This window comes from Amblyomma maculatum, unplaced genomic scaffold, assembly GCF_055883805.1.
Source record: "Amblyomma maculatum isolate TAMU_Amacu unplaced genomic scaffold, ASM5588380v1 scaffold_13, whole genome shotgun sequence".
Taxonomy (NCBI): Eukaryota; Metazoa; Arthropoda; class Arachnida; order Ixodida; family Ixodidae; genus Amblyomma; species Amblyomma maculatum.
In genome coordinates, this window is record NW_028146738.1 from 39,602,290 (window position 1) to 39,627,192 (window position 24,903).

The 24,903-nt window shown below is 44.1% G+C and overlaps 1 long non-coding RNA gene across 1 annotated transcript; it reads right to left on the reverse strand.

The window, feature by feature from the left end:
* Positions 1 to 5,998: 5,998 nt before the first annotated feature.
* LOC146172614 (uncharacterized) lies at positions 5,999 to 23,609 on the reverse strand. The gene is made up of 3 exons (XR_014702434.1): positions 23,406 to 23,609; positions 10,428 to 10,515; positions 5,999 to 6,119 (listed from the first exon to the last, which is right to left on the reverse strand). It is a non-coding gene; the product is annotated as an uncharacterized LOC146172614 (long non-coding RNA).
* Between the last annotated feature and the right edge of the window lie 1,294 nt (positions 23,610 to 24,903).

Consider the following 24,903-nt stretch of genomic DNA (forward strand, 5'->3'; position numbering starts at 1 on the left):
TTATCGATCTCCGAAAGCGCACAGTGACATTTTCAACCGAGAAAGCTGCTGATACTGACGTCAAGAATCGCCAACGCCGCGCCGCCCTTCGAATCTCCTGGTGACTAACTTCACCAACGAACCCCGGAATCTTTTTCGTGCTACTGCCATCGCGTTTGCTGACTCCTTAGCGGATGTTTCTGAATGTTTTACGTTTGGGGCTGTTAGTACTGTGCAGCCCCCACTTGACCGTCTTCATATTAGTCCGGATCTCTCGGACACACAGAATCGTGAGCTACGTGCCCTCCTACTAGAGTTCAGCTCTTGCTTTGCGTCCTCATCGAAAGTACGGCAAACGCCTCTCGTGAAGCACCGCATCATTACTCCTGACAACGCCCGCCCTATCCGCCAGCAGCCGTACCGTATCTCAACGACGGAACGTGAAGCGATTCAGACACAAGTTCAGGAGATGCTTTGTGATGGTGTCATACAAGCATCCAACAGCCCGTGGTCATCCCCTGTCGTGCTGGTAAAGAAAAAAGATGGGACCCTTCGCTTCTGTGTCGATTATCGAAAGCTGAATGCCATCACTAAAAAAGACGTCTACCCGCTGCCCCGTATCGACGATTCGCTCGACATGCTTCGTCGCGCCCAGTACTTCTCCTCCATTGACTTGAAGAGTGGGTACTGGCAGATTGAGGTTGATGAGCGGGACCACGAAAAAACAGCTTTTGTCACACCAGATGGACTGTACGAGTTCAAAGTGCTGCCTTTTGGCCTATGTTCAGCGCCGGCAACTTTTCAGCGCATGATGGACACCGTCCTCGCCGGCCTCAAATGGCAAATCTGCTTAGTCTATCTCGACGAGGTTGTCGTATTCTCTGAAACCTTTGAAGAACACCTCGAACGCCTGCGCGCAGTATTAGATGCCCTCCGGTCAGCTGACTTGACGCTCAAGCCCGAGAAGTGCCACTTTGGCTACAAAGAGTTGAAGTTTCTTGGTCACCTTGTGAGTGCCGCAGGCGTTAGGCCAGACCCCGGCAAGACTGCTGCTGTCGCCAAATTTCCCGTTCCTGCAAACAAGAGAAGTTTGAAACGCTTCCTGGGTCTCTGCACGTACTACCGCCGCTTCATCGCCGATTTTTCCAAAGTTGCCGCCCCCCTGACTCGCCTCACGCGCGATGATACACAGTTCGTGTGGGGCGCCGAGCAACAAGAGGCTTTTGCGGAGCTGCGCAGCCGACTGCAAACAAGCCCTGTTCTTGCGCACTTTCATGAAGACGCTGACACCGAAGTCCACACCGACGCCAGCAATATCGGCCTTGGCGCTGTACTCGTTCAACACCAAGCTGGCGTCGAAAAGGTAATAGCGTATGCCAGCCGCACACTCTCCCGCGCCGAGACAAACTACTCCACTACAGAAAAGGAATGCCTTGCGGTTGTGTGGGCAACCATGAAATTTAGGCCTTACCTCTACGGCCGCCAGTTTAAAGTTGTCACCGATCATCATTCCTTGTGCTGACTGGCTAACCTCCGCGACCCATCGGGGCGCCTAGCACGATGGAGTCTTCGCCTCCAAGAATTTGAGTGCACCATTGTGTATAAATCTGGCCAGAAGCACGAAGATGCTGACGCGCTGTCGCGCACACCCGTCGGTTTAGTCGATGAGAGCACGGACGATGAGAGCGGTTTTCTTGGACTGGTGAGTGCTTCAGACATAATGACCCGACAGCGAGCTGACCCGGACCTTCGACCTGTCATTGACCACCTGCAGGGTCGCGCTGCTGATATCCCTTGGCAATTTGCTCGAAACCTGTCTGCTTTCTGTGTCCGGAATGGCGTTCTATACAAACAGAACTCCAGCCCTGTTGACCGAGCGTTCCTCCTCGTAGTGCCAGCTGACCTCCGTGCCGATATCCTTTTTGCCTGCCATGATGAGCCCACCTCCGGCCACTTGGGCTTTACACGCACACTCGCCCGAGTTCGTCAAGCCTATTATTGGCCTAAACTCGCTGACGCCGTTCATCGCTACGTCAGAGGCTGTCGTGAGTGCCAACGTCGAAAGGCGCCACCTCTCAAGCCAGCGGGTTTGCTCCAACCTGTTGCGCCTCCCCGAACACCGTTTGACCAAATCGGCATCGACCTTCTGGGCACATTTCCGCTGACATCGGTCGGTAACAAATGGATTATAGTCGCGACCGACTATCTCACACGGTATGCGGAAACCAAGGCGGGGAAGCGTGGCACGTCATCTGAGATCGCCCAGTTTTTTATGCAGCAGATCGTGTTGCGCCATGGCGCACCATCCCAAGTAATCACCGATCGAGGCACGGCGTTTACGGCACAACTTATGCACGGCGTATTTGAGCTGAGTCACACGAGCCATCGCAAAACCACAGCTTATCACCCACAGACGGATGGCCTCACGGAGAGACTCAATAAAACGATCGCGGACATGATTGCAATGTACATAGACTCCCAGCACAAGACCTGGGACGAGATTCTCCCGTGCGTCACATATGCCTACAACACTGCCATCCAAGAGACTACGCGTTTTACGCCATTTCGCCTGCTCTATGGACGCGACGTTCAGACGATGTTAGATGCCATGCTTCCGTGCTGCACGGATAATCCTCTCATCCCAGACGCTGAGCAGTTTGCTCAGCGCGCCGAGGAAGCACGTCAACTTGACCGCACCCACATTCAGCAACAGCAGGGAAAGGATACGCGTCGCTACAACCTCCGTCATCGACACGTCACATACCAACCAGGAGAGCATGTTTGGGTGTGGACACCGGTGCGCCGGCCCGGCTTGTCTGAAAAACTGATGTCGCGATACTTTGGACCTTACAAGGTTCTGCGCAGTGTCACAGAAGTGACATACGAAGTCCTTCCAGCGGGTACTGTGCAGACCTCGCGTCGACAACCACGCTCCGAGGTGGTGCACGTTGTCCGCATGAAACCGTATTTCACGCAGTAATGTGCGATGTACTATGCACTCGTTTAGTTGTGTAGGGCACCGCCTCTGTTTTATATTCGTTTTCTGTACTGATTTGCATCGCCCATCGCTCGCGCCCAGTCTGTGCTTTCGTTTTTTTTTAGGAGGGGGAGTAATGCCACCAGGTGTCCCAGATGTTTTTAGGTGGCACCTTGAAGAAAAGGACGCCGAAGTTGTCTCGCGTGCTGTGCGCGGAACTTTGCCTGCTGGTTGAGCTTCACCCGTCGTCTTAGTCACATCTAGCCCTGTTGTCCGTGACAATATATACATGGCTTATATTATTTATATATGGCTTGATAATATTTAGAAACACATCCGCTCCGCTGCGCCTCTGCTCTTGCATTGTACTACATTATCTCTGCATTGCGAAGAGGAGAATGAATCTAGGGAGATCCACCGTGTGAAACGAAATATTTGAGAGTACGAAAGGTGAGCAACTTTTGATTGTTTAAATATTCGTGCAGTAAGATATCCTGTGAAATGAAGATAAAATGGACCCCGCCTTATGGATCTGCTTGTTAGCGCTATACAAGTATTATATTCCATGCATCATATATTGCGCACGTAACAATGACATCAATGACGTCGTTTGGGAGCTTTGAAGACATTGTATACTATAATGTAGTTATTTGTGTTTAAAATGGTTACAATGTCTACCTAAACACACGCAGCCCCGTTACAACAGGAGACATATTAGGCCTAAAGCAACGCACAGGCATTGCAGCATCCAGATGTGGAAATCGTCACCGCATATGCAGAATGGCATGAGCTCGAAGAGAATGTGACAGCGCTCAGCGGTCAAGTCAGTCGTGCCTTTATTCCTAAGGTCATATTGTCATGTACACATACAACAGGTTTTTCAGACATCAACCCAAGCACTAGCGCTGTATCAAACGTTTCTGCAAAGATAGGAGAATAAGAGCCGATGTCTGTAAAAAGGGAGCAAACAGAGATCCTCCGTATGTCATAAGACATTGTGTAGACCATTTTATTCATCACGCGCGGGTCTGTACCCTTAGAACACAGTGCGTGTGACAACAAAAAAGATTGCCCACTTTAGGCTATGGTTTACAAACGCATGGAAAAGCAGATGTTCCAGCGATAGCTTTTGGTGCAGGTATTGACGCGTTAAACTATACTAGATTACAGCGCATGATATCATAGGTCTCCCATCGAAAGTCACGTCGCAGTGTGCTTCTCTTTTAGCAGATACTGTTGCGGACTGAATACCTCCAAAAGGAGACTGCTCCATTGGTAGCATTGCTTGTCAGTGTGTGTCCCATGAGCTGAGTTATGTGCAGCCTGGGAAGCTGTGCGCGCGTTTGTACTAAACAGAACTTGTAAATCGCTAAGCTATAAAATGGTACGTCGTAGTTTTAAAGTGAATCTCTAGTTTTCGGGTGCGTGCTTTAAGTTATTGCGGAGGCCGAGAAGCAGTAAAGTGGACATTGTCCGATTTGTAAAATCTCTCTTTCGCATGCTTGTCCTTGCGCCGAGCTAAATGCAAATACAGAGTTGTGAAAAAGGGCTAAAATCACATTTATAAAGTCGCTGTCCTGTGTCCGTACGCTGGTGTTGGGTGAAACATGACTAATGAGGTGCTGCAAAAGGCAACAGGACACATTTTAGACCGCTCTCTAGTGTGATTGCGCCTATATACAGCTCAACGCGAAGCCTAGCTAAATCAAATGGACGCAAGTCGCATTTTATAAGGTTTCTGGCTAGTGTGATGCACTTATGCAGAGCTAAATGTGAAGACCGAGCAGCTACGTAAGAGTGTATGCCGTACTTTTGAGGTTTATCACCAGTGTGCGGGCGCTTGTATGCAGGTGATTTCAAAGCCTGTGCAGGAGCAAAACGACATGTCGCATTTAAAAGGTTCTTAGCCAGTGTACGCGCGTTTGTGCAGAGCTAAATCTGAAGAGCGGTGAACTGCGCAAGGGTACATGTCGTCTTAGCAATGTTTACAGCCAGTGTTCGGGCGCTTATGCAAAGCTAAACGTGAAGAGCGAACAGCTGGTCAAGCATACATGTAGAATGTACGGTTTTTAGTCAGTGTGCATGCTCTTGTAAAGAGCGAAATCTGAAGAGAGAACAGCTGCAAAAGCACATATGTTGAATTTGTATGGTTTTTAGCCAGTGTGCTTCTGCTTATGCCGCGATAAATGTGAAGAGCTAGCAGCTGCAAAATGACACATGTCACATTTGTAAGGTTTCTCCCCAGTGTGAGTGCGCTTGTGCCGAGTTAAATTTCCCAAAGTAGCACATGCATAAAGACACATGTCGCATGTGTAAGGTTCATCGCCAGTATGAGTGCGCTTGTGTACAGTTAAATGAGAAGACCTAGCAGCTGCATAAGGACAGGTGTCGCATTTGTAAGGTTTCTCGCCAGTATGAGTGCACTTGTGCTGAGCTAACACTCCACTAGCAGCTCCTGCATAAGTGCAGGCGTCGCATTTGTAAGGTTTCTCACCAGTGTGATTGCGGCGCTTGTGCACAGTTATTTCCCCAGAGGTAGCAGCTGTATAAGGGCAAGTGTCACATTTGTATGGTCGTTCGCGGGTGAACGTGCGCTCATGTCGATTTATTTCGCTTGGACAAGGAGCTTTATGAGAGCGCGGGACACATTCGTAAGGTAGAAAGCTGGTCTGCGTGCGCTTGTGGTCGATTAAATGCGATGACTGATCAGATGAACAAGGGCACGTGTCGCATGTTTGAGGAATATAGCCACAACCCGTCCCCGTTTCCCGAGTTGGAAAGTTAGACTCTGGAGCAGGAAACGGGCACACCTCGGCTTCATATGTTTGTCCTACTGTGTGATGTACCATACGATTCTCCCAGTTGAAGGTCCTTGTAAACACCATGGGAACCTGTGAATCTAAGGCAGTGTTTTCGTTCCAGTGTTCCAGCACCATATGTAAGTCAATACCTGCGAAGTTCGGTGAAGTATACGCGCATAATCGGCACTTGAACAGGTCGCCTTCCCATGGAGGTCTGTTGTCGGAGCAGGAACTGTTTGCCATGATATATTAGTAGGGCTAGGGGCTATACTGGCAGTGACGGCTATGCCACGTCTCAGGAGCTGGTGCGGAGATTAACCCATAAGAAATTTCTTGACCAAAGGCAGGAACGTTGACCTCTTCTGAAAATAAAGTGCGTGAAATAGGGATGTTAGCAAATATACGTTCGCTTGCCTTTTGCATCAGTTGTTTGGTACAATTCGCGTGCCGTGTATTATGCAAGTCGAACCTGCTGCCAAAAGAGCAAGAATATTGCTGCATATAAATTACTAATTTATTTATTGTGCAATACATACACAGATGAAGCAAATGTCATCGAGTCGCGCTGCCTGTAAGAACAGTCCTTCATACTACTTTCTATTGATGTCTTTATGTAAGCACTCACATTATGTTTTGTTTCAGGCTACAAGCAGCTTTTATATGCATAGCGTGCGAAAATTCTATCTCCAGCAATAAACTATCACCGCATAAAATATTAAAATGTCACGTTTTGGCATATCGTTTATTATAAAAAATATATTGAATCTACATTGCATGGTATACTTTTTGTAAGCACGTTGAAATCTTTTCTATTACATAAGGTTCTAAGTGAAAACTGGTGATTTTCATCAGTCACCTTCGTTCCAGCACTGAAAGTTTGACGAGTCTAACCAATACCAAATATAACAATACCTAGCAAAAGGCACACTGCTTGTCATAGTTAGGCGTCACACACCTGAAAAGTTTCGACTTGTCACGCAAATACAAATAATATAACCATTGACCACAGTATGCACTAATGATTTAACTATGCTCTCAGCACGTATTTAAGGCAGTGGGGTAGCAACATAAAGACAGCCATGAAGAATTGATCAACTCTATGTCAAAGTTATCATTGTTGAGTTGGCTGAAACCATAAGCACACAGAAACAGATGGAGAAAATCGTACGTGTTTAACCTCTTCGACGGAAGGCGTTTAATAAATGCTACACATACTGAAAAACATGTCACGAAAGTTGACTTGTTTCCATTTGAAATGAAAATGTTTGCACTAATTTTTTGAATGGGTGAAACGTTCCCAGCTTTAAATGGATGCACTTGCGGTTAAGTGGGATGTCTGTCATTCCTGTTTAAGTATAACAAATTTGAATGAAAGCTAACTCTATAACCCTATTCAGCCCGGTCAGCTTCAAAATAATCACGTTGCCAACTGTAGATTTTGGCCTGATATTACAAAGGTTGTACAAAACAAGCATTCCGTGTCTGATGGTTTCGAACCAGGGTTCGCGCTTAAGTAGCCTCTTTCCCAATTTCCTTTTTGAAACACATAGACAAGAGCACGTGAACCCCTCTACATCGATTGGTAGTCTAAAGCGTAAAAGCAAAAACAATTCATGAACCGCGCTCCAGCGTCAGAGGGAGCTTTCCCATCACACTGGTCATTGTCTAAACGTAAGGTTGATATCACCTGCCTGAAAGAGCGCGCAAGGAGGCAGGCGGGCAAACTTCTCTTTCTGTCTCTCCATCTCTCTGTCACCACAATATTATCAACATTATTTTGACGCTGTGTACTAGTGCAGCGCGAGGCACTCACGCTTAATATAACGTGAAGCCTGAGGGACATTTGCAGGGATCAGAGTCCAGTCTGCTTCCGGCCGTTCACCGCTGCCCTGTGTGGGGCGAATTTCGCATCTCGCCCCAACAAGAGCACCGTGCCCTTGAGTAAAAGGAGCATACTAGAAAGTTATTTCGAACCAAGTTGATGTGCGTGGCTCTGGTGCGGGGAGCTTATGGTAGAAGCTCAGGCGCCAGGTGCAAGGCCCTCATCGCAATTTCTCGCATACCTTCGAGCCAGCGCCACGCCGACGACCATCTTTCACACTGTTTTATTGTCGGCATGACTTTTACTTTCGTTGTGCTACCTTGCTAGTAATGATTATTTATACGCTTCGTTTATTGTTTAATTGGTATAAATTGCTTTTAAAATTCCATGATCATGACATACATTGCTAAATATATTCCTGCCAGTATATATGGCTTGTCGACATTGAATACATCTTTGCATTCATTCTTCAATAATACTGGGATATCGTTCGGGGTTTCGGATTAGTGTAGATGTAAAAATGAAACACAGATAGCTTTGAATCATCTCCAAAGTGAATTATATGTTTGGTGTCAACGCGGTAGACACGGCTTCAGTCGGCGAACAGTGAGCGATATTTACAATGCTATCATTACAGAGGGCGCAGTAGCTGTAGGTGAGTTTTTGCATGTCTTATTCCGAGATATTATATAAGATAAAACCGTAACTAGAGATGTTAAAGCAGAAAAATATCTGTAGAGGCTGAACGCATCAGCATAATTTATCGACTTTAGGGAAATATACCCGGATTCGCCGAGCAGATAAAGAACCTCAAAAAGCAGGCTTGGCTTAAGGTATTTCAATTCTTTTATCTTTTAATAGCTTTTACAATGCCGCGTTACTACGAGGCGGCCACCGCTACGTTCTATGATGTGGTATGCGACAAGTCGTCAGAGGAACTCTCCGATGCGTAGTGAATCATACAGCATGCTCAATGTTGGAACGGCGAACATTGTAAATGCCAAGATCGCAAGCGCCGATTCTTTAGCGGCGGGGCCATGTTCCAACAAAACACGTAAAAATTGCTGCTGGTCTGTGCATGACTGCGTGGGAACGCTTGCGGAGCAATTGAACTGCGATGTGCCGCCTTAACGCTTCACGGATGGCAACCTTATAAATTGTAATTTCCGCAGAATAGCTACAAGAAATACTTGTCACGAAGAAGTTGGTTTGGCTCATGCTGTTTTACAGTATCAATACAACATACAACTCAGGCTGTGAGAGAAGCCTTAGTAGAGAGGTCCAAAATTTTCACCCTGGGGTTCTGTAACGCAAAGCATACGGACGCCTATCTTTTTTCCCTACATATTCGATCGCGCATCCTTGTGTACAGATATCGAGCGCCTTAAACCCTGCGCCACCGCTGAAATGCGTCAAGAAGAAAACGGTTCTGTTAAATAGAGCTCACAACAGCTGGATGTGCGCACATACCTTGCGTAGGCTGCGACTCGCTTCTGGCGCTGTGTGGTTATACTTGCTCGGCATAAAATGGCTTGCAATACGGAACAACTATAAGGGGGCTCGGTAACATGCGATACGTTTGGACGCAGCTGTTGCAAAATATACGGTGGGATAAAAACATTCTACGATACGGTTTTTCATTTCCCTCCTTCTTACTCCGCTTCCTATTTCCTCATTTTCCTTTTTAGTTTTTCCTTTTCGTTATTGTCATTTCCCTTATTGACCTTTTCCTTATTATCATTTTCCTTTTTTCTTTTTCCTCCTATTTATCTTTTGGTTTTTCTTATTTATTTTCATCTTTCATCTTTTCCTTTTCGTTCTTTTCTTTCTTCTTTTTCATCCACAAAACCGAAGCAATAAGGGCCGAAGCCATCTATGTATTTTACGTACGTAATCAAGCATGGCAGATGAAACAGTGATGCTTCAGCGGAAGCATTCGAACATACATAGTATAGTACAGGTTCCGTCATGAGTCCGAACAGCTGGGTAAATGCATGTGCGGTTGAAGTACATGAATTGAGGATGTTTCCTTAGGGGTAATGACGTCAAGAATGTTGATGATATGATCAAAGTGCATTGAGCACGTCCAAGCAGCTGCGCGAAGAAGCTTGCGCACAATCACCGCAGAACCGCTCCGATAGATTCGCAAATGAATAGCTCGCGAGGAAACACGGCCAGCGATAATTTGATATAAATCGTAATGATTGGCAGGCACATTTTTTACTACTACATTGATGCTCTAAGTATTGCGCTCAAGTCTAAAATTCCCTTGGTAACCTTTATTAATCCATAGCACGCATGAGTGCCCCCCCCCCCCCCTCGAACTGTATTTCCTTGCTGAGGTCTAGATCAAAAGAATAGTTTTCGTAAATAATAGTTTGAATATTGATACTAGAAAGAGGCGCCCTCGTAAACTCGACGGACATCCCAATCCGGATGTCCGTATTTAGGTGCGTTTCGTTTTCCGGCGGATGTCCCGGTCCTGCTTCGGACGTGCGGATTTTAACCGGACGTCCGTCGGAAATTATTGGCCGTTTGGGTTAATGTAGACAAACGTGATCTCCTGGGTAATAGTCTAGAGTACGAAAACGAGCATTAATGAGGCAGAAGATCTAAAGTTTTCTTAATTATTTAACGCTTTTATTATTTTTCGTGCCAGGTAAATTTCCAGGTTTGGAGATCGCCCACAAAATGGTAACGCTGAGTAAAAGAGTTTCGTAAATACATGTAGCGCCTTCACGAGGTATAATACCGCATTGAGGAGAAGCTGCGCGACAGCCATATTCTCCCCACAGCCGAAGCTAAAGCATTTTATAGTACAGCCCTTCGTTTTCGTGATAAGACTCACCTGAGGATCAGATGGGTATCAGTGCTGATGACACAGGTCCCGTAACGAGGAATGAAATGCGACGCGATGCGAACGCTGCGAAGCGCTCCTGCAAAGTTGGTTCAATTTATTTTTATCCTTAAAATGACCCCACAGAAATAGGAAATAAATTTGATAGGCGCACGTATATTTAAGTATTAAAGTGGAATTGCTTCAGGACATCAAATTATTCCGCGAAAAATTGTAGAGTCTACAAAATCAGATTGGCGAGCAAACAGAAGAAACTTACAGCAAGCCTGTATTACGCCCTCAATACTACCGATGCAACTGAAGGAAACGCTGGACGCTGAGCTTGAGAACAACACAAAGCATGAAACTGAAAACAGTGTGCTAGATGCGAAATGTCAGGGCCTATAGATATCAAGGTACAGGATGACTACAGCAGGGTGTTGTAGTCAGACCAATACTCTGATAAATACAATATTGAGATTCAAGGTGTCACATGTGAAGAAAGTGAGAGCACTCCTGTCGTTTTCTCTAGGATTGACACGGCCACAAAGAGCCCATTTAAGCATCAGTCATCGAAATTTGTCAGCGTGTACCAACGATGAATATCAAAAAAGCAACAGCATTGTCCACTTTAAGTCCCGAACGAAACATGATGCAGTGCTAAGCAATGGAAAAAAATAGTTCGTGTCTAGTGTGTATTCTTGCTCAGCACGCCTACCGAGTTTATTTCATTCGCTCGAAGTCCTCACAATTTTTCCCATGTATTATCAGCATTTTGCCTTACCAGAATCTCTCAGTCATCATGAATCTTCACTCATAATATTTTCCTACATACATGCAGGTTACGCAAGAATTACGATGACATTGATCACTTACTAAAGCAATTTTCGTTAATGTTCACCATAGTAATGGTCACCGGAAAGTGGTATTAGGGGGGCTGTGAAGTGGCTGAATTGAATGGTTACAGAAACGTTTTAATCTTATCTGATCTTTACTTGATCTTAGAGTTACTTGATCTCGCTTTTTGTCATAATTTAGTTCAAGTTGTATCTGATTGCACAAGGATATGTACTACATCATCACCTCTACTGGATTTGATTTTTGTTTCTGAACGTATACAAACCTCTCTCTGTGAATGTGAGATCTTGGATGGCTTGTCCGATCATAGGATGGTTTTATTATCCTTAAAGGCATCACCAGATTCCACAGGTACTTTGTCCAAAAAACATTTCTTTAATTTTTATGACGCTGATGATGCTGCTGTGATTGTCTGCCTCGATTATTCATATGGAGATTTTGTGCAGCTGTATGACTCTGATGCTAGTACTGACAAACTATGGGAATTCTTTTCGGAATTACAAGAGCGGTGCCTTAATCAGTTTGTTCCTAAGAAATTTAAGAGCACCAATAAAACGAGTCCCTGAATAACTAGAGACATTCTTCATCTTAAACGAAGAATTAAACGCAAACGTAAGGCTTCCTCACACAACCCAAACCCTGAAAATAAACTTTGTATTCGCCGCATGAGCCAGGATTTAAAGAGACTTCTTAAGGAATCAAAAGACAGATTCTATAATGTGACGCTCACGAAATTTCTTCGCGAGTCACCTGGTAAATTTTGGCGCTATATAAATCCGTCAACAGGTTTGGGGTGCGACCTGATGCCGGTGAACGCCTCCGGCAACGCACTCCCTCACCAGAACAGGAGTTGGCCACCCTGGTGCAGTAATTGGCCACAACCTCCTATGATAAGCTCCATAAAACCCCGGCCCTCAGTCACCAGCGGCTGCGGAACAACTGACCACGGCGGCGGTCAGACCTGTGACGCAGCAGGGGGTGCTAAGAAAGCCTGGCTCCGCTGGACAGGCCGCCATTGGAAACTGACCCTGGCAACGTTTAATGCTAGAACTCTAGCTAGTGAAGCTAGTTTAGCAGTGCTGTTAGAGGAACTAGAGGGCATGAAATGGGATGTCATAGGGCTTAGTGAGGTTAGGAGGCCGAATGAGGCATACACTGTACTGAAGGATGGGCATGTACTGTGTTATCGAGGTTTACCAGAGAGGCGACAACTAGGAGTAGGTTTCCTTGTCAATAAGTATATAGCGGGTAATATAGATGAATTCTATAGTATTAATGAGAGGGTTGCAGGCATCGTAATTAGACTTAATAAGCGGTATAAACTGAAGGTTGTACAGGCCTATGCACCTACATGTAGTTATGATGACCAGGCAGTTGAAAGCTTCTATGAAGATGTAGAATCGGCAATGCGAAAAGTAAAGACGCAGTATACTGTACTAATGGGCGACTTCAATGCCAAGGTAGGGAAAAAACAGGCAGGAGACAAGGCAGTAGGTGACTATGGCATTAGTTCTAGGAATAGCAGAGGGGAGTTACTAGTTGAGTTTGCAGAGCGCAATAACTTTCGAATCATGAATACCTTCTTCAGCAAACGGAAGAACCGAAAATGGACATGGAAAAGTCCTAACGGAGAGACTAAAAATGAAATCGACTTCATAATGTGTTCAACCCCCGCCATTGTGCAGGATGTAGAGGTAATCGGGAAAGTTCGATGTAGTGACCACAGGATGGTGAGGTCCCGAATTAACCTAAATCTGAAGAAGGAACGCAATAGATTAGTAAGAAAGAAACCCATCAACGAATTAGCGGTGAGGGGGAGGGCAGAAGAGTTCAGGATCTCGCTACAGAATAGGTATTCAGCTCTAACTGAGGATGGCGACATTACCCTAGAGGCAAGGAACAATAATTTCAGAGATATCATTACTGAGTGCGCGGTAGAAGTAGGCGGTAGGATAGTTAGAGAGGATACCGGTAAGCTGTCTAAGGAGACGAAAGATTTGATTAAGAAACGGCAGAGTATGAAAGCTTCCAATCCAACAGACCAGATCGAATTGGCCGAGATATCAAAGCTAATCAATAAGCGCAAGGTGGCCGATATAAGGAAGTATAACATGGAGAAAATTGAGCATGCTGTAAAGAACGGGGGAAGCCTTAAAGCGGTAAAGAAGAAATTGGGCATAGGCAAAAACCAGATGTATGCGATAAGGGACAAGGCGGGCAACGTCATCACTAATATGGACAAGATAGTCAAAGTAGCCGAGGAGTTCTATACAGATCTCTACAGTAGCCAAAGTAGTCAGGACCGTAATGAGATTGGCGGTAGGGAAAAACAGTCAGACGTTCCACCAGTGACGAAGGACGAGGTCAAGAAAGCACTAGAAACTATGAAAAGGGGGAAATCAGCTGGAGAGGATCAGATAACTACAGATTTGCTGAAGGACGGGGGGGATATTGTGCTAGAAAAACTGGCCACCCTGTATACGCAGTGCCTGGTGTCATCGACGGTACCGGAAGCATGGAAGAATGCAAACATTATCCTCATTCACAAGAAAGGGGACTCTAAGGACCTTAAAAATTACAGACCAATCAGCTTACTGTCTGTTACGTATAAGGTATTTACTAAGGTAATCGCTAATAGAATCAGGACAACCATAGAATGCAATCAAGCAAAGGATCAAGCAGGGTTTCGGAAACGGTACTCTACTATCGATCATATCCATACCATTAATCAGGTGATAGAAAAATGCTCGGAATATAACCAGCCCTTATACATAGCATTCATTGATTACGAAAAAGCATTTGACTCAGTTGAAACCTCGGCGGTGATGCAGGCATTGCGAAATCAGGGGGTAGACGAGCCATACGTGAAAGTGCTGGAAGATATATATAGTGGCTGCACAGCAACCATAGTTCTACATAAAGAAAGCAACAAAATTCCCATAAAGAAAGGTGTTAGGCAAGGAGACACAATCTCCCCAGTACTATTCACAGCTTGTTTAGAGGAAGTATTCAGAGACTTGGAATGGGAGCAGTTAGGGATAAGGGTAGATGGAGAATACCTCAGTAATCTGCGATTTGCTGATGACATTGCCTTGCTAAGCAACTCGGGAGATGAACTGCAAATAATGATTGATGACCTAGACAGGAAAAGTAGAAAGGTAGGCTTGAAAATCAATATGCAGAAGACTAAGGTAATGTTCAACAGCCTCGGGAAGGAACAGGAGTTTACATTAGGTAGCGAAATACTGGAAGTAGTAGGCGAATATATCTACTTATGACAGGTAGTAACCGCAGATCCGGATCATGAAAAGGAAATAACAAGAAGAATAAGATTGGGATGGAGCGCATTTGGCAAGCACTCGCAGATTATGACTAGCAGCTTACCGGTATCGCTCAAGAGGAAAGTATACAACAGCTGCATCTTGCCTGTACTCACCTATGGGGCTGAAACGTGGAGGCTAACCAAGAGAGTTCTACTTAAGTTGAAGACAACCCAGAGGGCTATGGAACGAAAAATGGTAGGGGTAACATTAAGAGATAGAAAGCGTGCAGAGTGGGTCAGAGAAATAACTCAAGTTAACGACATTCTAGTGGAAATTAAGAAGAAGAAATGGACATGGGCAGGACATGTAGTGCGAAGAGAGGATAACCGATGGTCGCTGAGGGTAACAAACTGGATTCCAAGGGAAGGAAAGCGTAGCAGGGGGCGGCAGAAAGTTAGGTGGGCGGATGAGATTAAGAAGTTCGCAGGGGTCAAGTGGATGCAGCTAGCACAGAACCGGGTTAAGTGGAGAGATATGGGAGAGGCCTTCGCCCTGCAGTGGGTATAATCAGGCTGATGATGATGATGATGATGAAATCCGTCAAAGGTTCTGCACCATGCTGAGACCGAGGAGAACGCCCATAAACGTGCCGAAGATTTTAATTTATATTTTTCATCTGTGTACATACATGATAATGGAGTACTGCCTCATTTTAATGCTGAAACTGAAAGGCCTCCTATTACTGACTTACAAATTGATGAACAAGGTGTTCTAAATCTGCTACTACATATTGACATCAAGAAAAGCCAAGGTCCAGATCGTATCCCTAACGAGTTTTTATATAGGTACGCTGAATGGGTATCTAAATACTTGACCAAAATATTTCAGTCTTCTTTTACTAGCGGATGCTTCCTAACTGACTGGAAGCGAGCAAAAGTTATACCAGTCCATAAAAGCGGAAATAATCCTGTTAGCAATTATCGCCCAATCTCGCTCACTAGTACAGTTTCGAAGTTGCTTGAACATATCATATCTAAACACCTGATCAACTACCTCGACCAGCATGATATCCTGTATTATCGCCAGCATGGCTTCCGAAAGGGACTGTCCACAACTACCCAACTAATAGAAATAGTTCATGAACTCGCAGTAGCAATAAATTCACGTGGTCAAACAGACATTATATACCTTGACTTTGCGAAAGCATTTGATAAAGTTTCACACCAAAAATTGTTATAAAGGTTAATGCGGTCTTTAAAAATCAAACACTCACACAGTGGTTTTCTGCGTATATCATCATCATCATCATCATCATCATCATCATCATCATCATCAGCCTGATTATACCCACTGCAGGGCGAAGGCCTCTCCCATATTTCTCCACTTAACCCGGTTCTGTGCTAGCTGCATCCACTTGACCCCTGCGAACTTCTTAATCTCATCCGCCCACCTAACTTTCTGTCGCCCCCTGCTACGCTTTCCTTCCCTTGGAATCCAGTTTGTTACCCTCAGCGACCATCGGTTATCCTCTCTTCGCACTACATGTCCTGCCCATGTCCATTTCTTCTTCTTAATTTCCACTAGAATATCGGTAACTTGAGTTATTTCTCTGACCCACTCTGCACGCTTTCTATCTCTTAATGTTACCCCTACCATTTTTCGTTCCATAGCCCTCTGGGTTGTCCTCAACTTATGTAGAACTCTCTTGGTTAGCCTCCACGCTTCAGCCCCATAGGTGAGTACAGGCAAGATGCAACTGTTGTATACTTTCCTCTTGAGCGATACCGGTAAGCTGCTAGTCATAATCTGCGAGTGCTTGCCAAATGCGCTCCATCCCAATCTTATTCTTCTTGTTATTTCCTTTTCATGGTCCGGATCTGCGGTTACTACCTGTCCTAAGTAGACATATTCGCCTACTCCTTCCAGTATTTCGCTACCTAATGTAAACTGCTGTTCCTTCCCGAGGCTGTTGAACATTATCTTAGTCTTCTGCATATTGATTTTCAAGCCTACCTTTTTACTTTTTCTGTCTAGGTCATCAATCATTATTTGCAGTTCATCCCCCGAGTTGCTTAGCAAGGCAATGTCATCAGCAAATCGCAGATTACTGAGGTATTCTCCATCTACCCTTATCCCTAACTGCTCCCATTCCAAGTCTCTGAATACTTCCTCTAAACACGCCGTGAATAGTACTGGGGAGATTGTGTCTCCTTGCCTAACACCTTTCTTTATGGGAATTTTGTTACTTTCTTTATGCAGAACTATGGTTGCTGTGCAGCCACTATATATATCTTCCAGTACTTTCACGTACGGCTCGTCTACCCCCTGATTTCGCAATGCCTGCATCACCGCCGATGTTTCAACTGAGTCAAATGCTTTTTCGTAATCAATGAATGCTATGTATAGGGCTGGTTATATTCCGAGCATTTTTCTATCACCTGATTGATGGTATGAATATGATCGATAGTAGAGTACCGTTTCCGAAACCCTGCTTGATCCTTTGCTTGATTGAAGTCTAAGGTTGTCCTGATTCTATTAGCGATTACCTTAGTAAATACCTTGTACGTAACAGACAGTAAGCTGATTGGTCTGTAATTTTTAAGGTCCCTAGAGTCCCCTTTCTTGTGAATGAGGATAATGTTTGCATTCTTCCATGGTTCCGGTACCGTCAATGACACCAGGCACTGCGTATACAGGGTGGCCAGTTTTTCTAGCACGATATCCCCCCCGTCCTTCAGCAAATCTGTAGTTATTTGATCCTCTCCAGCTGATTTCCCCCTTTTCATAGTTTCTAGTGCTTTCTTGACCTCGTCTTTCGTCACTGGTGGAACGTCTGACTGTTTTTCCCTACCGCCAATCTCATTACGGTCCTGACTACTTTGGCTACTGTAGAGATCTGTATAGAACTCCTCGGCTACTCTGACTATCTTGTCCATATTAGTGATGACATTGCCCGCCTTGTCCTTTATCGCATACATCTGGTTTTTGCCTATGCCCAATTTCTTCTTTACCGCTTTGAGGCTTCCCCCGTTCTTTACAGCATGCTCAATTTTCTCCATGTTATACTTCCTTATATCGGCCACCTTGCGCTTATTGATTAGCTTTGATATCTCGGCCAATTCGATCTGGTCTGTTGGATTAGAAGCTTTCATACTCTGGCGTTTCTTAATCAAATCTTTCGTCTCCTTAGACAGCTTACCGGTATCCTCTCTAACTATCCTACCGCCTATTTCTACCGCGCACTCAGTAATGATATCCCTGAAATTATTGTTCCTTGCTTCTAGGGTAATGTCGCCATCCTCAGAGCTGAGTACCTATTCTGTAGCGAGATCCTGAACTCTTCTGCCCTCCCCCTCACCGCTAATTCGTTGATGGGTTTCTTTCTTACCAATCTGTTGCGTTCCTTCTTCAGATTTAGGCTAATTCGGGACCTGCGTATATATCCTCTCGTGAACAGTATGTATTTGTTAGAGGTTCTCAATCTAGCACTCTTCCTGTTGCTTCTGGTGTGCCGCAGGGTACCGTTTTAGGCCCACTCCTCTTTCTCATCTTTATTAATGATTTGCAAAGTAGCATTGATGTTCCAATAAGACTGTTTGCTGACGACTGCGTGTTGTACAGTAGCGTAAATACGATTGATGATCAGATTAAATTAAATATAAACCTACAAAGAAAAGTCAATTGGTGTAACGACTGGCAGTTGGAGTTAAACTTAAAAAAGTCTGTGTTCATGTCAGTAACTAGGAAAAACAATGTTCTTAATTTCAATTATCAAACAAATAGTTACATGCTCGAAGGAGTTGATCAGTATAAATACCTAGGCTTAACTTTTACATCGGACCTACGATGGAATACCCACATTGAAAATGTCATCTCGAAAGCTTTTAACACTATGGTACCTGCGGCGCACAATGCACAGTGCTACCCCGGATGTAAAGTGCCTGGCTTACAAAACCCTAGTCAGACCAATTATTGAATATGCCAAAGTAGTATGGGACCCTCACACAGCAACTAACATTCACAAGCTAGATAGGATTCAGCGGCTCGCTGCAATGTTTATATATAATAAATACCGCCGTACCCATTCTTCAGCAGACCTCTGCCAACAAGCCCAAACACTAATGTTAGAAAGCAGAACCAGGTATGAAAGACTAAAAACTCTTTACCTTATTATGAATAATTATCTAAAAATTAATAAATCAGACTACTTTGAGATCAAAACTAATGAGACATCAAGGCATCGTCATAGTAGGTTCATTCCATTGCCGGCTATAAAAAATAATTGCTTCAAGTTTAGTTATTTCCCTCGAACTTGTAAGGACTGGAACTCTCTTCCAGATTCTGCTGTTCGATCATCATCATTATCTGAATTTGTACGCCATTTAGAAAAATTTATCTATGGCACTACCACAGTGTGATGAGGTTCTATTGCTGTTGTGTAGGATGGCTGTTGTTCTGATTTCTGTGTAATTCATTTTTGTTTTGTTTGTGTGTGTATTCAGAGACAATTTTTGATTGACTATTGATTTTCATCGTCTTCTATATTGCTCATTTTTTGTTTTGTATTTTCCACTCCTGTTACAGCCCCTAATTGTGGCTGACAGTATTAATAAATGGATGAATGAATGAATGAAAGTCACGCTGACAGGCGGAAAGGGGGAGGGCGGGGGCGTCGCCGTACATGCAATATCTAATAAAAAGTGAGACGCGATCCCATTTGGGATCCCAGCAGACTCACTAAACTAAATGTTGAAAGCGAATTACCACTAGGAGTTCAAAAGGCGCTGTTACCAAAAACTCCTTCTACGGCAGTGTTCTACATATTTCCGAAAATACAGGAGAATCATCGAGGGAGAGTCATCGTATTCGTAATATGGACAGGAGTGCGGAAGAATTCATTCACTCTTGAAAAAAAAATCTGAAAAAAATCACTTCCTAGATGTCACAATAGGAGTTTAAGGAAGGTATACATACTCATTAATGTTTAGGAAAAACCCTCAGAAAGACAATATCGTTATTTTAAGTTGCATTCTCCACCACTTCAAAACTTCAGTCTCCTACTCAGAGACCGTCAGATTCAAGTGAACTTGCTCAAGATCGGAGAATATTCACGAAAACGCTAATCACACGCAAGATGTCCTAAGGAAACAGCATTACCCGTCCTCTAAGATCAATGACTATTAAAATGGCGGAACTAGATATCATATTTACATCATTGATGAATCCCAGCCGACATCACATCACTGCATTCTAATACTTCAAGAACGTGGCTTTGTCGGGCTGGTTGGTTCATGTTGAACGAAATGAAAAAACAGCGCTAACCCACAGCACGAGTGGAAAAGCCAGACAGAAACATGCGCTGACTAAAAACCAAAGAGTTTATGGCGGCACAAAGAGCAATATAAAGCAGATAACCAAAGCGCAGAAGAAAAATCAATTGGGATATAATCATGGTCCCGAGATACAAATTGGAGCAATCAGAACCATCCCTGAATGAGATAGGTAAGCTCTTGTTAGTATAGAGCCACATAAGGTTGAGTGATACATGTGACACCAAATTCGTTAATGTGAAATACCTCTTAAATGAGGCGTGAGGTCAGGTCTTTACGTTTGGTGATGAATGTCGAATGGCTTAAAAACGCCTCACAGTCCTTGCAATCGGTGGAGTGAATGACTAATTTCGGGTTGAGTCGTTTTCTATATCCTTCGCTTCCTCACGCAGTCGCTCCTTCAAGCACTGTTCATTTTTCTCGATGTAAAATCTTCCGCATGACAGCGAAATCTTGTACGCAACAACAGTTGACAATTTTTTTTTCGGTGGTTCTTTCTGCCTTTCTAATTTCTTGTTTGACTTGCTCAAACCTCCTCACTTATTCCTGGAAGAAAAAGGAAACTTCATGCCTGCTTCGCTCACGATCTTTTTCAGGTTCTACGCACTGTGACTATGGTACGAAGCTTACGCTGAACACCATTTTAACATTTGCGAAAGCACTATTAATTTCTTTTCTCTGCCACATTATAGAAATTGTACTAGTCATATTTTGCCAATAAGTAACACCAATTAGGTACCGACAGTTCGGTGTTTAAAAACCTATATCATTACGTTATCTTCCATCTTTGCAGCTGCCTGAGCGCACGATTCCAGTGAAAATTTACATCAGGTCAGTACTTCATATTGTGTAGACTTACAACGCTACAGAACTGCGGTTGTTCGCTAAATGTAGCCTCCAGTAAAGGGTAAACAGCATTTATTCATTCGGCGCCATCTAAAGATTCCGGTACCCGATCAAACATGGCGTCCCGTAGCGGCTGGCGCTGTCCCGCATTTAGCGTGTGCACGAAGCGTTTGCCAGGAGGCACATGCAACAGCACACTACTCAATTTGTCGCAGGCTGCCTTCTTGCCCCGCTTTTGCAAATGCAAGCACTCCGATGTTGAATTCTCAGTCATGAAGATGTGCGTTAAGTCTTATTTTTGACGGGGCACAGAATCTGAAGAAGCGCATATGCTGAGCTCTCCTTTGAAGTACCCTCTGGAAGCTTATGTCCCACTAGCTAAATAAACAAGCTGCCACTTCTCGCTTAGATTGCCCAGAAACTTCTGCAGTTTTTCTTCAGGAGATACCATTCATTTAAACCGAAGGGCCATTCTATGGCTAATGCATGCTGTCAGACGCCACAAGTGCGAATAACATTTACCTTTTCTTTTCCACTGCATGCTAAATATGCATATGTACGTTTCAAATATTTGAAATATGCTCCAGGTATAATTTCATATAAAATATTTTTGACACATTTAAAACTAGATTTCTAATATTGAATAGACATTAACAAGCCCATATTTAATATATTTTCAAAGTATTACTGAATACATGTCTCGTTGCTGCACATCTCATAGTAGACAATGACATGCAGTTTTTTTTAATTTCGGCGAGCCGCTCGCGTGTTCCGTATTAATTTTTGGCCACCTGTACCCTCTGGAAGGTTCGAGTGCGGACACAACGTATGGAATTGTAGCAGATTGGATGAATAGTGTGGTGGTTTGGGGATGTGTGCTATCGTGATGCACCTTCGCGGAAATCTTGTGGTGGTCGCGCTTACCGACAAGAAAGATTTCACAAGGCAGATTAACAAGCTGTAGATAAAGCTCGTAATGAGGCACCTGGACAGTTCAAATGAAGCCAGGAGGCCGAGCTACGAGTAATAAAAGCGCACGCGGAGCGCCGTGAGTGTGCGGAAAAGGCTGAGTTCTAACGTCAGCGAGCATTTGAAGATCGCCAACGCAGGACAAATGTGGTCCGCTAAGCAAAAGATCCCGACCCTAAATGTCTGCGTCGCCACGAAGCTGTCGACAATATGAATGACGTCTAGCTAAGTCTGTGGGTAAATGCATAGATACCCAGCAGAAGCATAAACCTCGTCTATACGTCCGCAAACAATCACGTATAATCAAATTATCATCCGATAACCACAAGGCGGCAATGCGTACGCAGAGCATCAATTGACCATATTATACTCGAATGTAATGGTATCCATCTGGAAGTTGATGCAGGCGCAATCAGTGTTCTTGAAGCTCTGGGGTTTAGTGATACAAGTGGGCGGGTGAATAAACCGGCGGTGGAAACTAGCAAAAAACGACTGAAAGATTGGTGGCTTAAAAGCAGTGAAGTGACATAACGTTATTATAGTAGAAAAAAAATTTAATAACTAGAATGACGGTTTAGTTAACCAATCTAAATCAAATACTAAGATATAGGGAGAAAAATGAGCGTGATAGCTACTGCTACCACCCCGTTTCAAAGGGGACGCTCCTATATTCCATCCATCCATCCATCACGCGTAATCATAAAGCCTAAGCTTAAGCTTTCTCAATTATTGGGTATCCCTTATCGCTATGAATGATTGCTGAAGAGATCACTGATTTATTATTGAAGGTTGCTTTGAATTACATGGCTACATCATTTCGTCATACATCATACGCTGCTGAACAACTGAACGAGGTGATCGGACAGGCATTCGCTACACCTATCTCTCTGTCAGGATGACTGGCTGCCTTTTTATACAACCTTCTTGCCAGCCACTTTCACTTGGATGGCAAGTGCATCACATGGCTTCGCAATTGTTGAGCATCATGACAGGTAACACCCCTTGAGAATGTGGGATCGTAAATATGGCAATGAAAAGGAAGAATAAATCGCGTTCTAATTTGCGTCAAAAGCACATAAGAGGGACGATACTCAACACGCATATCTGAATGGGACGCATTTCTTTTGGGAACCCAGCGTCGCAGATAAGGCCCTGATGTATCAACTTAGAAATAACCGCATCCAGTAAAATTTCGGTACAAGTTGGCATATATCAAAGTAAAGACCTGTCTCTGTTTTCGCCAACGCAATTCAACCGGAGCAGTTCTGAGATATGGAACATAAAAGCGAAGAGGCTCATTTTAAACGCAGAAGTACACGCGAGAGGCTGAATATTTCGACATGAATAATCTAGAATACCACTTCGGAAAGCGTTAAAGCCGCACGCCGACTACGTCTTAATGGTATCAGTTATGTGCCTCTATACCCGTGGTCTAGGATTCAAACACCCGTCGATAAAAATTGTAATTTCAGTGCCCTAAGAAAGTTGACTGGACGATCGCAGATGCCAGCATGGGCAAACGAAACACTCCACATCTTCAGTAACCATTTTTCTCTATCTATAGTTGCGTTCTCGGTGAAGCTTGTTTAGAATATATTAATTGTAAGCCAGGGCTCCAACGCCAAAATCATCAAGCGCGCCTTGCGGCTCGAATAGGAGCATGGGGCCGGTCCGTATATTTGCACGCAAATCGCAAGTGATGCGCTTAAAAATACGGTACTCACGTAGTGTGCCGCCTAAATCCGTCGCCAGCGTCCAAGTCTTGCTAGCTCGTTCAATGCATTGCGTCGACTACACAGCGGGCTTGAACTGCACGAGTGCGAAGCCGCTGTCGTGGCTCGACTCTGTCACAAGCAGGAAAAATATTGACTGACTATTCCGCTAGGTATATACCCCAGCTGACATGTGCGGTGAAGAAGGGCTTCATATCGGTCTGTAGCTTAAAGCCATCTGCATCAAATAAAGCGATGGCATAGAGGCGGCAACATTAGGGGGATGACAAAGGAAAATAAATTATTCCCCTAAATAATCTGTTCATTCACCATTTTTGACACATCACTAGCTGCGGATAGATTATGGTGTTAGTTGCGCACACTTTAACATTGCAGGGCTGATATTTTTTCATGAACACGCGGGCGTCAACGCTAAGCAATATTCACTGAAATATCAAGAAAACCACAAAAAGATGCGATGAGACATCAATGCGCATTATGGACCGTCCTTTAGAAATATTGTGTGCGGATATTTTAGGGCGGCCTGTGAAAAAGCATCTTTTATCAAATGCTGTTTTTTATAATATCGTGATGGAAAAACGAGAGGCAGGTGTAGGCGTAACTGCCCGATATCGCAAATTAAATTGTTGAATATGCAACAGCTTTTCAGCCTCCAGAGCAGAAGCGATACGCTACAGTTTAATTCAATAAAAAAGCATGCAAATGATTCTGCTTAATAAAAATGCCTGAAATTAAGTGTCAATTCATTTTTTCTACTTGATAGATGAGCCCTTAGGCGCTGGTCATGATTTATCATCATAGCCATAAAGAGTTTTAATTTGGAAGTATTCGAGTGGAGTTGGACGTATTTCGAGATCACACAAGGAAGGAGTTTAATAAAACGGTAGAGACACTAAATTACAAAATCCTGCAAAGCCTTTTGTTCGCTTCCATTCATTGCGCAGGCAATCACAGCCTAGTATCAGACCCGAAGAAGGTGCAGAAAATATTTTATTCCTTTTTTAGTTTTTGTGGGAATGCTCGTTCTTGAATTATGGACCAATCCCAAGAGCATTGACTGCAGTTTAGATTAACCGACACAAACTTAATCAGTTTTTTGTGACTTTATTGCACAGGTTTCTGACGTAAAAGGCCATGTTTTTAGATATTTTGCGATGAGCCAAAGCAAAATTTCCTTTGCTGGTCCACCCGTTTCAGCTGCACAAGAACTGATGGACACGTTTGTCAGACATGAATTTGTTGCTTGGAGACTTGGTATTCACACCCTATTTAGAACATAGCAGTAACTCTCATAGCAGCCAGCTGCATCACGGAAATATTCCCACTTCATTATCATCTATCTGCTTTTTCACATCGGCGAGGCTAAGAAGGAAGACTTCATCTTCATATTTTCGTACCATGATTCCCCCGGTGTAAGCGCCATCCCGGCAGTATAATGGTAAAGAAGACATGAGTTGGTATGGCTTCAGTTGAGAAGCCTGTACAATGT